Genomic DNA, 15,258 nt, shown 5'->3' with positions numbered 1-15,258 from the left:
AGTCTCAACTCAAGAATCGGAGGGCACCCACAGTGGGTAATCTGAGGACATAGAATGGGAGTGGAGTTTCTTGAAGAGTGTGGGGCCCTGAGGAGGCCACAGTGGGGAGATCACAATACCCTGAGCTGCCAGGGACAGAGAAGGAAACATTTAGCAGGAAGCTAAAGAGAGACGACTTCTGGTGGAGAGGGCCATACCAGAATAATAGTCTTCGGAGAGCCACCAGCCTGCCAGGAAGCTACAAGGAGGGACCGAGGTAGCAAGAGTCCACCTCAGGTCTCCCACCCACAGATTTTCTGATCTGGAGGACTTGAAGACACAGTCGATGTGTGGCTAAGCCACTGCAACCCTAAGAATGTGGTTGCAGAATGTCCTGTCAATGCTGACCCCTCACAGACACCTAGTGAGCATTGGGCTTTCCCAGTGCTTCTTTGATGGCTCTTCTGGACGGGTCTCCAGCAAGTTCTAGGAGAGACGCTTCAAAGGAGCTCACTCCTCAGTGCCCAGCAGTTCACGGACAGAATGGGTGGCTAACATGCACTGTGTGTCTTCTAAGCGTCTGACAGTTACCTAGCCCAATCCTCACACGTATAACAAGTAATGTTGCTATCCTAGCTCTGTCCCTGTCACGCTGTTCTTTCTGATGTCTGTCTTCAAAGGAGAGTGAGGCTGTGGCTCAGTAGGAAGTAGGCTGGCAAGCACAGAGCCTTAGAGCCCCACCCTCAGCACTGCAGAAACCAGGTATGGTGGTGGCGCATACCTGCAATTCCAGTACTCAGGAGGAGGAGGCAAGAAGGTAAGAAGGTGGAGGTTGTCCCTCTGCTACATGGAAAGTTCAAGGCTAGCCTAGCACTCGTGAGGCCTGGTCTCAAGCAAAACAAACACAAATAAAGAAAAATGGTTTTATTTTGACCCGTGATTTCATTCTGTCACAGAGGAGGAAAGCATGGAATCTGGTCACTTCACAGCAGACCAGAAAGCAAAGTGAGACATCACATGTGCATACACACACACACACACACACATACACACACACACACACTTTATCCTTTCTCTCTCTCTTACACACACATAAACTCACACTCACATACACTCTGTCTCTCACACATATTCTCACTGTCCTGTTCTCTCACACATACATACATTCACAATACACTCACACACATACACACACTCTCTCTCACACACACACATTCACATACACTTACACACAAGCACTTTCTCCATCTCTCTTTCTCTCTCTCTCTCTCTCTCTCTCTCTCTTACACACACACACACACACACACACACACACACACACACAGAAACTCACACTTACATACACTCTCTGTTTCTCATGCACACACATTCTCACTGTCTCTTTCTCACACACTCACACACACACACACACACACACACACTTGTTAGTCTGCTAGGTAATAAGCATTTCAAAACAAAATCGAGAAGGGAGCATTTCAGAGTCACACCAACTTTGCCAATAAAGAAACAGAGACTGGGGATGTCACGTGACTAAGGTAATGCAGGCAGAACAAGAATCGGAACTGTAGGCAGCTTGTCCCTGAATCTCTATCCTGTTCATCAACCCAGAAAAGCTTCCCAAAGACACAAAAGGCCCCATCGGAAGTGGTGACTCAAACCCAGAATCCCAGCAACTGTGAGGGTAGGCAGGAAGGTACAGCCACTATCCCCCCCCCATATACCTACCAACTCTATTCTGGTTGAGAGCCATGGCTTCTAGCTCAGAGTTAGGGTGAAAAACTGGAAGGCATCGAGACAGAAGCCCTTCATCTTCAACAACCACAAACAAAAACAAAATACAAAAATTAAAATAGCAACCCTACCCCCACCTCACGAAGCTAACAGGCATGGTAAGGAGCTCAGAGAGACAACCCTGCTAGGTCCCCGCCTGCTCCAGCACGCCAGTGCATATGGCCCCAGTAAGTCTTAGTAAGAAACCACATGGCTATCCCAGTTTCATTCCGAACCCCAAGTGGTAGGAATGGAATGCAGAACACTGAACACAGCAGGCAAGCCCTCTTCCAGTTGCTTATACCCCAGCCCCTATGCTAGCTCCGTACGCATGCCTGTGCCTGTGCGTGTGTGTGCGTGTGCGTGTGTGTTTGTGTGTGTATGTGTGTGTATGTGTGTTCGTGTGTGTGTGTATGTGCATGTGTGTGTATGTGTGTGTGCGTGTGTGTGTTTGTATGTGTATGTGTGTATGTGCATGTGTGTGTATGTGTGTGCGTGTGTGTGTGTGTGTTCGTGTTCATGTTCGTGTGTGTGTGTGTGTGTGTGTGTGTGTGTGTGTGTGTGTGTGTGTGTGATGCACATGAATTCAGGTATGCACAGCACACATGAAGAAGTGGACATCAAGTGTCTTCCTTGCTCCACTGTCACATGTCTTGAAACAGAACCTCTCACTAAACAAGAAGTTCTTATTTAGGCTAGGCTGGCTGGCCAAGGACGCACTTGTGACTAGGACTGCATGCATGAGCAGCCGAGTCAGTCTTTCTTTCCAGGTGCTGGGGATTTGAACTCAGATCCTTGAGCTTACACAGCCAGTGCTCGTACCCACTGAGCTGTCTCTCCAGCACATGCTAGCTGAGTTTTAGAGATAAAGACGAGGCTGGAGGTACAGCCTGGTGTTAGTGGGGTGCTTGCCTAGTGTGCGTGAGGCTCTGAGTTCCATGCCAGATGTTGAAAAGTCAATCAAAATAAAATAAATGAGGGTTTCGAGACTCAGAATGGTGAAGCGAGTATCCCAGGTAAGCTAAGGCTCAGAGTTCGAACCCTAGACAACTTGAGTCTGGAGCCCCAGCTTCCCACAAGAATCAGAACAAGCCAGAACAGAATTAAGTTGAATCAGAATGTCAGAGATGGGGTGAGAAGGAAGTCAACCCTCCCTGTGTGAGGAGAGCATCACAGGTAAGCCCTCTGCTTTGTGAGACACCAAGAAGGAAAGGTTGAATGTTTCATGTGGCATGAACAGCTCATGGAAACTTCCAGGAAACTTTGTTTACTCTGTCCCGTGGGATGTAGGACAGTGACTCCAACTCCTCATGGCTGGCACTGGCCTTGGGTAGCTCTGTGGTGAGGCTGCAGGTGTCCTTGGCAGGACAGTAAATGGCCTTAGTGTTAGCAACAATCTATCCGTTCTGATGTGGCAACCCCCAATGTCTCCACACTCCCCAGATACTGCTTGGGCTATAAACCCACTACCCTCCCTACCTACTTACCACCTCTATTCTGACTAAGTGACCCTGATGCCACCTCACAGTAAGGGTGAGAAGCTGGACACATTCATAGCTAAACAGGCAAGGCTCAACCAAGTATGAGGTCACTTGTTGCTATGCGAGTGTGGGCAGATCACCTAGCCTTGCAGAGTTCCAGGCTCCCAGGCTATAAGGGCATAAAAAAAAAAATCTCTCTACCTACCACCATGTCTCGGCATAGGGTTCCCCAGTGAATTCTCACATATGGTCAGGACTCACAAACTGCTGTACCCCTCCCCCTTGTTTCTGAACCCTGCAAGGCCGGGTTCTGCGGCTGCCAAGACTGACATCTATCTTCCTGCCTGCTCTGATGATGTCCTCTCTCGCCCTCTAAACAGCTGGCCAAGGATGAGTCACTTCCCCAGAAGAGGCATATCTTACAGAGGGGAAGGAGAGGCGCGTGGTGGTGGTGGGGTGCTGAGATACGGGGGGGGGGGGGATAGAACACATGAGGATGACGGTGTGGCTGGACACAGGGAGTAACAACCCAAGGCCTAGGCTGAGAGATGCACATCCTTCAAGACCAATCCCAGTGAAGAAAAAGTAGAACTTGCTAAGGGTGGGTACAAAGTATTCAGAAGCAGGTATCCCCAAGAGCCGGCCTCACAGAGTGTTTGAGTCTCGGTTGTAAAAGCCCGGCCCTTGTTCTGTTGACACAAAGACACCATAACAAATGTGTATCGTCCTGTGGTGGAGGTTCTTCTAAGCCTGCCTCTTCCGTAGAGCAGTGAGCTCCCTGACAGGAAAGAGGCCAGATATTGCTCATCTTCCTGTTCTTCCTGACTAGCACGGTGTCTACACAGCACAGCCAGAGGCCTTCCCAGCATCCACTATCCCCTTCTCCCTACCTAACAGAATCCCAAAGTAGTGACAAATTCAATTAAAAACAGTCATAGCCCCAAGATACCCCGGAAGCTCCGGTGCCATGCTGTCTGGCAGACTGAGTTCAAGATGCATTTCATACGGTGGGCTCTTAGTCAAACCATAGTTTTCCTGATAAAGGGGTCACGCCTATGGGAACCTCACCCTTGGTCCTTTATTCCCACCGACCCTCTTGGGTTTCTGCCTCCAGTGTTGAGCTTCAAGGGCACAGGTGGAGCCATTGTCCCATGCCCTTGGCAGTGAGGGACTCACAGCTAAACAAACACCAGGAAGGAGCTGAGTGTGGGGCTACAGCAGCCTTAGAATTCCCTCCCTCAGACTGGGCTTTAAATGTGAAAACAGCCCCCAGCGGCAGTGACCCAGCACCTGGGCCTCTGCTCCGGCAGTTAAATGAAATCTTCAGGGCTATGGGCCGGCATAAATGGCACTCAGGGAACTGTGGTGACCCAGTTCAATGGCCAGATCTCTTGCCTGCTCAGCTTGGACACTGTGTCCTCTAGTGGGCTAAGAAAGTCATAATCGAGTGGACTCATTAGGCTTCTTATTCTTGGGCTAAATTTTCTCTTTGTGTGTTTGTGTGTGTGCGCGTGCGCTGTATACATGTATTTGTACATGTGTGTGTGCAAGTGTGTGTTCATTTGTGTATGCTTGTGGATGTGGAAGCCAGAGGTCAACTTTGGGCACCTTTCTTTACCTCTCTCAACTTTATTTCTTGGAATTTGTTTTTTATTATTTTTTTAATTATGGGTATCTCTCTCTCTCTCTCTCTCTCTCTCTCTCTCTCTCTCTCTCTCTCTCTTTCTCTCTCTCTCTCTCTCTCTCTCTCTCTGTGTGTGTGTGTGTGTGTGTGTGTGTTTCTGTGTGTATGTGATTCAGGTTCTCAAGGAGGCCAAAGGCATCAGATGCCCTGGAGCTGGGGTTACAAGCAGTTGTGAGCGGCCTACCATAGGCGCTGGGACTTGAACCTGAGTCCTCTGGAAGTGCATCAGGTGCTCTTAACCACCGAACCACCCCTCTGGCCCATCCACTTTACTTCTGAGACAGGGTCTTTCACTGAAGCTGAACTTCAGCTAACAGACTGGCCAACAAGTTCCTGGGACCTGCCTGGCCCTACTGCAGCGCTGGTCTCTCATACACGTGCTATCAGCCTTGGCTCCTATGTGACTTTTGGGGTCAGTACTCATGGTGATCCTTGTGTCCTTACAGCAAGCCCTTTACACCCCGGAGCCCTCGCTCCAACTCCTCCCCCACTGTGCATAAGGATTCAGGCCTTCCCCAATTTGGGTACCCTCCTTTCTTGGAATAAGGTGATTCTAGAATGCATTGTTCATACATATAAAATTTTGGAGGTGGGGCTTTGTAAAACTGTGGGCATAAACATTGATATGAGATCCACTGTGGTGTGTGTCTTTTCCTCCTTTCTACATCTAATGGAAGAGCTGCTGGTCTGCCCTGCTGTGGCCACGGTACTGAGAGGACAAGGAAAGATACTCCCAGCCTTCCCTCCCCTCCCACCCCCGGAAGCTGAGGTCTAGCGGGAGACCCAGTTCATCACACAAGCGCACCCTGAAATGCTGAGCTACCCAGAGAAGAGAACCTTGCAGAGCAAAGCTTCCTGGAGATGGTGGCAGGTTGGCTGGTTTCTGCAAGTGTCCTGGCTTCCAGGCTCTGACTTGTCACCTGCTAGTTGACGTCACCTGGGAGAGGGGTGTGATGGCCTCTGATGATCTTTGCTGGTTCAAACCTGTGTGGATCTGTTCAGGAAATCCTGTGCTGGACAGGATGTAAACAAAGCCATCGTCAAAGCCAAAGGATAATTAAGTCCCCAGGGCTGACCCCAGCCAGGTCCCCATCTCATCTGCAGAGGCACTATTTTCAGAGTGTGTAACCTGCACCACCTCCAGAAACCTCAGGCTTTACTGAAGTTAATTCAGGATAAAGGGTAGGGGTGAGGCAATGAGCTGCCTTCCTGAGATGACAGAGATGTGGGGCTGGGTGTGGTCACAAAGAAGGGGACACTATCCTCAGACTCAGGTGGCCCTTTCTTTCCTCCTGGCTGTAGGGCAGACCCACATGAGACAGAAATGCAAATGAACCCATTTCTCTCTCGTTGACCCTCAGTTCCCTCATTTGTGAACCGCACAGACTAAAATCGGAAAAAAGGAAACTCCCAGATTTTCTACTCCCGCACCCCAACCAACGGAATCCAAACAAGGAGGTGAAATTCGGGTGTCAGCGTAGGAAGCCCCGCCCATCCTTTTCAACTGTGAGGCTCCAGGCTGCTTCCCAGCTCTGTGACATCAGAGAAACCGCGTTGTCCACCCTGAGTCCAATTCCTTACCAGCACTGGGAGCTTAGGGTGACCCTCGTTGAGGCGTTCTGAGCAGTAACAGTATTCATTTCCATAAAGCATGTGTGGTCACTGACACCAAATTCCAGGCCAAGGTTCAGCCAGCCGGAGCCGCTGTTTGCTAAGGCTATCCTTCTTCATGCTCTTCCTGGAATCTCAAAGATGAAGCAGAAGACGGGAGGTGGGGAGAAGGGTGGAGAGTCCGAGGTCTGCCCCATCAGCTATAGCAACAGAAAAGGAACAAACTGAACCCTACGTTCTATAGAGGCTGGACGGCAGTCATTCAGTAGTACTTAAGAATGTTTTGAGGGTGGGAGTGGTTAAGAGCACTGGCTGCACTTGCAGAGGATCTAGGTTTTTGATTTCCAGCATCCATACGGCTGCTCACAAACCATCTGTAACTTCAGTTATGGGGAACATCAGCGTCCTCTTCTGGCCTCTATGGGTACTGCATGTATGAGACACACACACACACACACACACACACACACACACACACAGGGGTGGAGTAAGGGGGAGGCAAATGGTCCACAGCTGGGGAGATGACCAGGTTCTCAGGTTCTTAAGGAGCCTCTCTCTGAAGTAGGAGTGGACATTAGAGATTCCCGATCATTGCAGTCTCAGAAGGGAACAATGACATCACAGAGCAGGCTGACACAGAGGATAGTTCATCAGCCTTGGCCACCACACGCACATGCACACAAGTGCACTTGACAGCCCCCTATGCACATCTACCCCCATGCATGCAACTATGCACACACACATGCATATCACACACATACTACATGCAAAAGAAAATGGAAGAGAGAAAAAAAGCGTTTCGTTGGTAGGAGAAAGAATGAGTGAAAACAGGCAGCCAATCAGCAGACGCCTTGCTAACTGCACTGTCCAGTGCGGCATTGGAATTTCCAGGGAACGGCTAGAGGGAACTATAGATGTTACTCGTTTAAGCAATGTAAGCTCTGAAGCTCAGAGAGGTTAAATAGTTACCTAAGGTCACACAGCCTTGTGCCAAGCCAGGTATTAAATCTAAGTTTATTTTTTCCCTTCAAATCCGAGTCTAGAAGACATTAAAAAGAGAGTAACTGTCTGCAACCTTCTCTCAGAGGACAAAAGCCTATCAGCACCAATCAGTCTTCCTTTTTTTTTTTTATTTCCTTTTGACTTTGGCAAGGATACCTTATCTCTTCCTTCTGAGCAGACACAGCGCCTACAGCTGAACGGAGCAATTGGGATAAGTAATAACATTGTTTTACACTCAGAACATTTTCTCTGCCAGCAGCTGCTCTGAAAACATCTAATCATTCAGCCACAAATATCAGCCAATCAATCAGTCCCAGGGAACCCACAGAGCTTGGGCCACCACCTCCCACACCGGGTCCTGGAGGGACAGATGGCTCAGGAAGCAGATCCAGCATTTAAAGGCCTGGGAGGCAAAAGTAAGGTCCCACAGAGGTGGCATTGGAAACTACAGCCCAGTAGCGAAAGTTATATACCCTTAGTCTCAGTCGGATCTAGTGATTTTCCTCATCAGGGATTCAGGGAGCTCACTAGACAAGGGTGATCTGCATGTGGTCTATACATGGTCACATGACACACAGAGACAGTTGGGGTGGCAAGATGGCTCATCTGCTAAAGTTAGAGTCTGAGCTCTAAAATGCACATAAAAAGTTGTGTGAGACCCCATGGGATGAATATTACCAACCAACTAAACCCTCCAGAGCTCCCAGGGACTAAAGCACACATGGGGAGACTCATGGCTCCAGGTGCATATGTGGAAGGGGATGGCATTGTCTGGCATCAGTGGGAGGAGAGACCTTTGGTCCAGTGAAGGCACGTTTTCCCAGTGTAGGGAAACGCCAATGTGCTGAGGTGGAGAGGTTGGTTAGGAGAGGGAGCACCTTCATGGAGACAAGTGGGGACTGGGGAGGGGAGTATGGGAGGAGGGGGAGTGGGGATAACATTTGAAATGTAAATACAGAGAATATCCAATGAAAACAAAAAAAGAAGAAAAAGTAGTGTGAGGTGACTTGCACCTGTAACCCCAGCAATGGAGACTTGGGAGGCTGAGCTAGGACGGTCTCTGGCTTGACCTCATGTGGTGCCCCCACATCGAGACAGCATCCAGAGGAGGTCTGCATGATAATAGTAAGCACTTGATGCACACTGACTCTAACTAGAAGCCCCATACAGCATCCGGCCACAGGCCGAGACTTCTCAACCCTGAACCTCAGTATGGTGAGTTGTGTTTATATCTCTGTATTGAGAGAACCCTTCCATCTCTCCCACAAGGAACCCAAGGCTCACAGAGTTTAGCCTGAGATGATCACAGACATACAGAAACCGAGCTAGGTGGTTCTGACTCCACACACACCCCTCTGCCTCAGTGGAGCTCCAAGAAGGCTCTGTGTTCTAGTGTTTGGAGGGTGGGAGAGGGGTGACAGGCAAGGATGTGCCCGCCTGGCACTCTGGGGAGCCTTGGTCTACATTCTCAGCCTCTCAACCTACACCATCTCCTCAGTGACCCCCACCGGGCTTCCTACCTCCCACACCATCTTTACCCTCCTGACTAGTCTCAGGGTCCAGGAGAGATCCCAAAGGTTGGGTAGAGCTTCCCAAGGGACAAGCATCTGGCAGTGACCAAAAGCCTTGCAATCTCTTCCTTCCCTTCCCTACGCTCACCCCTCCAACAGCCCTGCCGCAGATTCCCCAGTGCCTGGCTCCTGCTTTTCCTCATTATTAAGCAGAAATGAGTTCCTACGATTTAATTAGTGTCTCGCTTTCTCATCTACTCTTCTCCCTTCCCCCTCCCTATTTTCTTTCTTCTCTTCCCTCTTTCTTATTTTTTCTCTGCTCCAGTTGAGCCTCCCCCACCTCCACCCATGAACGTGACCATGACCACTCTTCTGCCAAAGTCTCTGCACCCTTTCCTTGTCCCCCCTAGAGAATACCCATTCCCCATCAGGGGGAAGCCCGGGATAAGGAAGTGGGCTTCCATAGCCTCCCATCTCTAGTTTTTATTGGAGCTGCCCATGGGGGAACTGTTTGGCTCCTCCTGTCCCTGCCGTGGACCAATGTTGCCCACACTTGGTGGGCGAGTCGGCCTATTCTGAGTCCAACATAAGGCAACCCATTTCCCTGAGCAAAGAGCTGTTCTGCCCACTGGAAGCTTTGCCTTAATGGAGGTGATGTTCAGGGATTCATCTGCCTTCTTCTTGGGCTTGCTTCTCGGCTGGTTCAAAATGTACCTGCAATGGTGGGCTATTCTTTGTGGATTCTTCTCCGTTACAGCCCCCGGAGGAAGATCTCACACCCAAGGGCCTGGCTCATTTTAAGTTGCGATTCAACTGAACTGCTCTCACGAACAACAGAAGGTCCATCTAAAAGTAGCTAGAACAATACGGCAATGTTATCTCAAGCGGGAAGAATTCTGTGGGTGGATTTCTTCTCCAGCCTTCTCAACTTGGTCTTGTTCCCACCCTAGATTCATGGCCCAGCCCCAGGTCACATAGAGCCACACGTATTCCATAGGAAGAAGGGACAGAAACTGGATCACTGGGTTCCAGTGTCTGCTGTGTTAGCTGCCATCCGGGCGACCTTGGCGAAGTGAACTAAACTCTCAGCCTCTCGGTCTTTGCCTCTGAAATGATCTCCAGGGTATTCTTCTCCTGAGAGTGCGGAGAGTCTGAAATGAAGACAGGGTACAGTTCTGCACAGTAGCACTTGGCACCTTGGGGTTCATGGCCTACTTTCCCACCTACAGCCTCCCCATTAGCGAGAGGAGCTCCAAGTGCCAGCATTATTACTTAGGAGTACTCAGTCCCTGGTATGGCTTGGTGTGGGAGTTGTTCTAAGCCAGTGAGAAGGAGATCTCTTAGCCTGGTCACATTTTCCTCTCTCCTTTCTTTTTTCCCTCTGAGATGGGGTCTTGTTATCCAGCCCCACTAGGCCTTAAATCTTGGGATCTTCCTGCCTCAGCCTCCCAGGTGCCAGGGTTACAGATATGTGCCACCACACCTGGCAATGAGTGCTTTGAGCTGGTCCTTGGTCCCCATGGGTAGGTCATTCCTTCCCTGTGTGACTTTTGGCTAAGACTATTCTCTTCCTAAGCATGTGAGAGCCCTTCTCCCTGGGGACATCTGACAGTGTAGACCCACAGAGTCCCTGCCTGGGCTTGCCAGGGCAGCCACAATGACAATGACTGATGAAACTTCTGATTCAAGTGCCTCTGCGCCTTAATGTCTCCCTTCCATATGGATACCTGCCATGTTGGTCTAGGGAACCGCCAGCCACAGTAGGACCTCAGCTCTACCAATTACACCTGCGAGGACACTTTCTAATCAAGGCCACTCTGGAACTAGTATTAGGACTGTGTTGTGGGAATGTGGAGACACAATCTAGCCCATGCTTGCACGGCCTCGCAACAGTATCTGGCAAAGTACCCCATACCTTCTACCTCTGTGTTCTTGCTCGTGGGTCCCTTAAATCAGGGCACCCTTTCCCTTCCTTCTCTATCAAAGTCCTATCTCCCTTTAGGGATTATTTTATTTACATACTGTATTTTTCTCTCTTTTCACCCTACAGATCCTTTTGCATTATAAAGTGGAGCTTCTAGTTCAGTGGTTTTTTAGGGGATTCCTGAGTGTTCAAATGAGTGTGTCTCTGTTTCTTGTGGCTTTCTCAGGGGGAGGGGCTCTTTTCCTTCTGTTTTGTCTAATTCTAAAGTGACGGGCTTTTATTATATCTCATTATATTTTACATAATAAAATATGATTTTATATATTTTTATAGTATCATCCCATAGAAGCCTGTTTTTCTAATGAGAGACAGAAAGGGAGTGTCTGCTGATGGGAGGGGAGGTTGGGGGGAACTGGGAGGAATGGAAGGAAAAGAATAGGTAATCAGGACATATTATGTGAGGAAAAAATCTATAAAAAGAAAAGGAAGAGGAGGAAGCCATCGTTCGTGGAGCTTATTATTGAGGTTTTTCTGGTTTTATTTTGATTCATTTTCATGTGTTCTTTGCTGGGGGTTGGGACTGTTGATGTGAGACTCACCCCTGTGTAGCTCAGACTGGCTGTCGTACTTGGCTCAAAGGAGCCAGTATATTTAGTTCCACTTAATAGATAAGGAAACCAAGATCCACAGCATTCAAAGTGCTCGTGTGGGTTCACCAGGCTAGCTATGGAAAGCTGGGATTTCAACATGGACGTCTCTGTCCTTTGCAGAACAAGATGGGGGGAGGGGAATGTGGAGATGAGAGACCCCCTAAGACTGACCCTGTGCCTCCTTCTGTTCAAACCAGGGCAAGATGGGACCTAAGAAGGGAATTTCACAGACAAGTGTCCCAGAGAGCTCCCAGAACAATCCAGACAGGGTGTGCATGGGCAGGGAGGAATGGGGGGCTGATACTTCTGCTCTCCCACAGCTAAACAAGCAGAGCTGTGGGATTAGGGGGGTCTCAGGTAGCATCGTAAGCATGTACCCCACCTCTCTTCTAGCTGCCATTATCAGTCTTTGTGAGTTAGGTGAAGAACGTGTTTTTCATTTTTTTTTACTCCCCCATTTTATGGATGTGGCAACTGAGGGATAAGAGGAACATGTTCAGAACCTCGGGGCCAGGACATGGCAAAGCCAGGGTAAAATCAAGTAGAGTTGATTTTACCCCCTGGGGTTCCTGCCATCCCACACTTGAGAGTCTCAGAGGTAGATATAACAGATGGAGCTCTTTCTGACCCCTCAGCCATATGTAGATTGAATCTCTTGGGTATGTATGGGTGCATCACCTGTCAGTAAAATGCTGATTGGCCTATAAGCTTAGGCAGGAAATAGAAAGTGGGACATTCAGTAGGAAGATTGCATTCTGGGATAGAGGGAAGTGAGGGGGAATCGCCCAGGAAACATGGAGGAGACCAGAAACATGGGAGCTGAGCAGAGGTAAGCAGCCATGTGGCAGCCTCTCGGTTAGAATAAATGGGTATTATGATCTAATCGGGGAACAGGCAAAGTTTATGGCTGAGGTGTTGGTGAATATGTTTGAGTCTCAGTCATTATTCCTAGAGTCTTGGGCTGGAAGGAAAACCTCAGCTTTGACACAACTCTCTATCTGTCCCCAGGGATGGAGACAAGATGGCCTCTTTTTGAGGTACAGTGAACACTGCCCTTGGGGCACCAGAGGATAGAGGGAAGGCTCTGCTATGTGGGAGCTCATTGTATCCACTCACTGTGGTCTGCGGTATAGTACTCTAGGGAGATTTCAACTTCACCAGGCCCCGCTCCCCTTGCACCCTGCTCACTTCAGCCCTGCCTACCTTCCCCACACCCAACTCCTTCAGCCTTTGCCCAAGCCTCATCCATTACCTGCTCACCACATCTCACGACACCTCCTCACCTTCCATCCTATCCTTTGCTTGAGGTTTGTCTCGCTGGTGACCATTAAAATTTGGCCCTATTTTTAAAGAATAATAGCCCAGAAAACTATAGCTTTGGTATGCTGGTGCCACAGAAGTGAACACACAACTGTTTGAATCAAATTTGTGTATGTATGGCAGTGATGTGTATCAAATTTTAGAAAACTCTGGCCTAACACTGGTTAAGAAATGGATCCTACAACTCTGGAGTGGCGGGGAGGGGGGCTACTATTACCCTCACTTTGGGAAATAAAGAGACAGATTCAGAGAAGCTCACCCAAGCTTCCTTCACCCGAGCATCTCCTAGGATCACTGTTTTGCTGTGGCTACCACAAGAAGGGCTGGCAAGCAGGTGTGATGTTCAGCCAAGCCAGAAGGATAGAGAGCTTTGGGGCCAGCCTGGTCAAATGCAGTTGGGGGAGGGGTTGTGGATCAAGAGCCTTGTGGATCAAGGCTCTGGCCTTCCCTCTACCTGACACTCCAGTTTCCTTGCATATCTGACACATCATACATAGATTGGGAACTGCCTCATGTAGCATGGAAATCAGGAGAAGACTAGACATTCTTGTCCTGTCTGCATTGTCAAGACACTGTAAGGGGAAAAGCCATTTATCTATCCATCCATCCATCCATCCATCCACCCATCCATCCACCCATCCATTTATCCATCCACCCATCTACCCATCCCCACCCATTCATTCATATATCCATCCACCCACCTACCACCCATCCACCCATCCACCTATCCATCCCAAAGGGAACCGAGTCAACCATAAAAAGAATAAGATTATGTCACCTCTGGATAGTAGAAAGGACCGGTGATCATCATGTTAAATTAAGCTAAACTCAGAAAGGCAAATGTCACATGTTCTCTTTCTTGTGTGGACTCTGGACTTTATCTATGACATGAAAGTAGAGGTGGGGTGATTTGGATACAGAAAGAGGATGGACAAGAAGACCTAGGGGACAAGAGAGCATGGGAGGGTATGACCAATGTATGTGGTAAGTCTGTATGAATAGGTCACGATGAGATTTATTTTTTTTACAGTAGGTATATGCTAATCACAGAAACTGGAGTTTGTGACATGAGAGAAAGGAAGGAAGAAAGAAAGGAATTCATTGGGAGGGCACAAGGAAGCTTTCCAAGTCAAAAAAAAAAACAAAAAAAAAAAAAAAAAAACAAAAAAAAAAAAAAAACAAGCCAACCAGACTTTTGAAAGAACAAGAACCTGGAGTCCAGGAAGTAGAACAGACAGGAAGCATCCGGGCTGTGGATGAGTAATGCTCACTCACACCCTGTGACTTCCCTTTAGAATCAAACTCAGACACAGTCTCAGGTACTGTGCCACCATTGCCTGGTTGGTGATCAGGATCCTACCAACAACTGCCTTATCCCCCAGCACAGAATGAGGAGTGAATGAGGACACAAGGAGGGAAAAGAACTGTGACGCTGGACCACGGATGTTCAAGTCACCTCTTTGCAGCTTCCAAAGACTCCGCTGTAAGGTATCTTCTCACTTAGGACAATAGTGGTTTCTTTTAAAATCCAGCATGTGTGTTCTCAGGTAACAGGAGACCAGGTGAGAGGAAGCTCTCCAAGAATGACTTGGTCTCTGTCCCCAAACAACTGCCACATTCCCTAATGGTGTCAGAGGACAGGGAGAACTTGGGAGGTGCTAGTCACACTCGTCAGAGTTTCTGTAGTGGTTGTTTCCGAACATGGGTACTGAGTCCCTCCCATTCTCCAAACCCCTTGGCCACCAAGGCATAGAATAGGTCCCCACTCTATTTGCTTTGACTAATGACAGTTATGGGTGACAATGGGAACTCCTGTCTTAAGAAACTTTCAGTGTTTGCTATGACATTTAACACCTGGCACCTAGGAGGTATCACCAGTTACAGATGGTGTGCCCACAGACATGGTTTCCAAGGGGTAAGAGGCAGAGATGGAGGCAAACATGGCTTCCAGGAGGTAAGAGGCGGGGATGGAGGCAGACATGGACAGAGAGGAACAGAAGTACAAATTCTGAGACCAGCAATGCCTCCTGATGAGTCACATCATCACAAGGGGACAGGCATGCCTGGTGTGCAATGGTAAGGGGTGAGCATAATAAGACTGTAGAGCCCCAAAGGTGACAGTGGACACTGGACCGTCCCCTGAGTTAAAATCTCAAAAGTTTAAGCAGGAGACCAACTTGATCTAAGCTTTCTTTTGAGGCATGACCATTCTAGTTTTTTGGGGAATGTCCCCTGCCCTCTGGGCTACTATGGCAACCCAGATGTTGGAGGTGGCAGTTTTGGCCTTAGGTTCTTTTCTCTGCCTGGCCCTTGCTATGGCTTCCTT

This window comes from Micromys minutus, assembly GCF_963924665.1.
Source record: "Micromys minutus genome assembly, chromosome: 9".
NCBI classification, from domain to species: Eukaryota; Metazoa; Chordata; class Mammalia; order Rodentia; family Muridae; genus Micromys; species Micromys minutus.
This window is presented reverse-complemented; position numbering follows the sequence as displayed.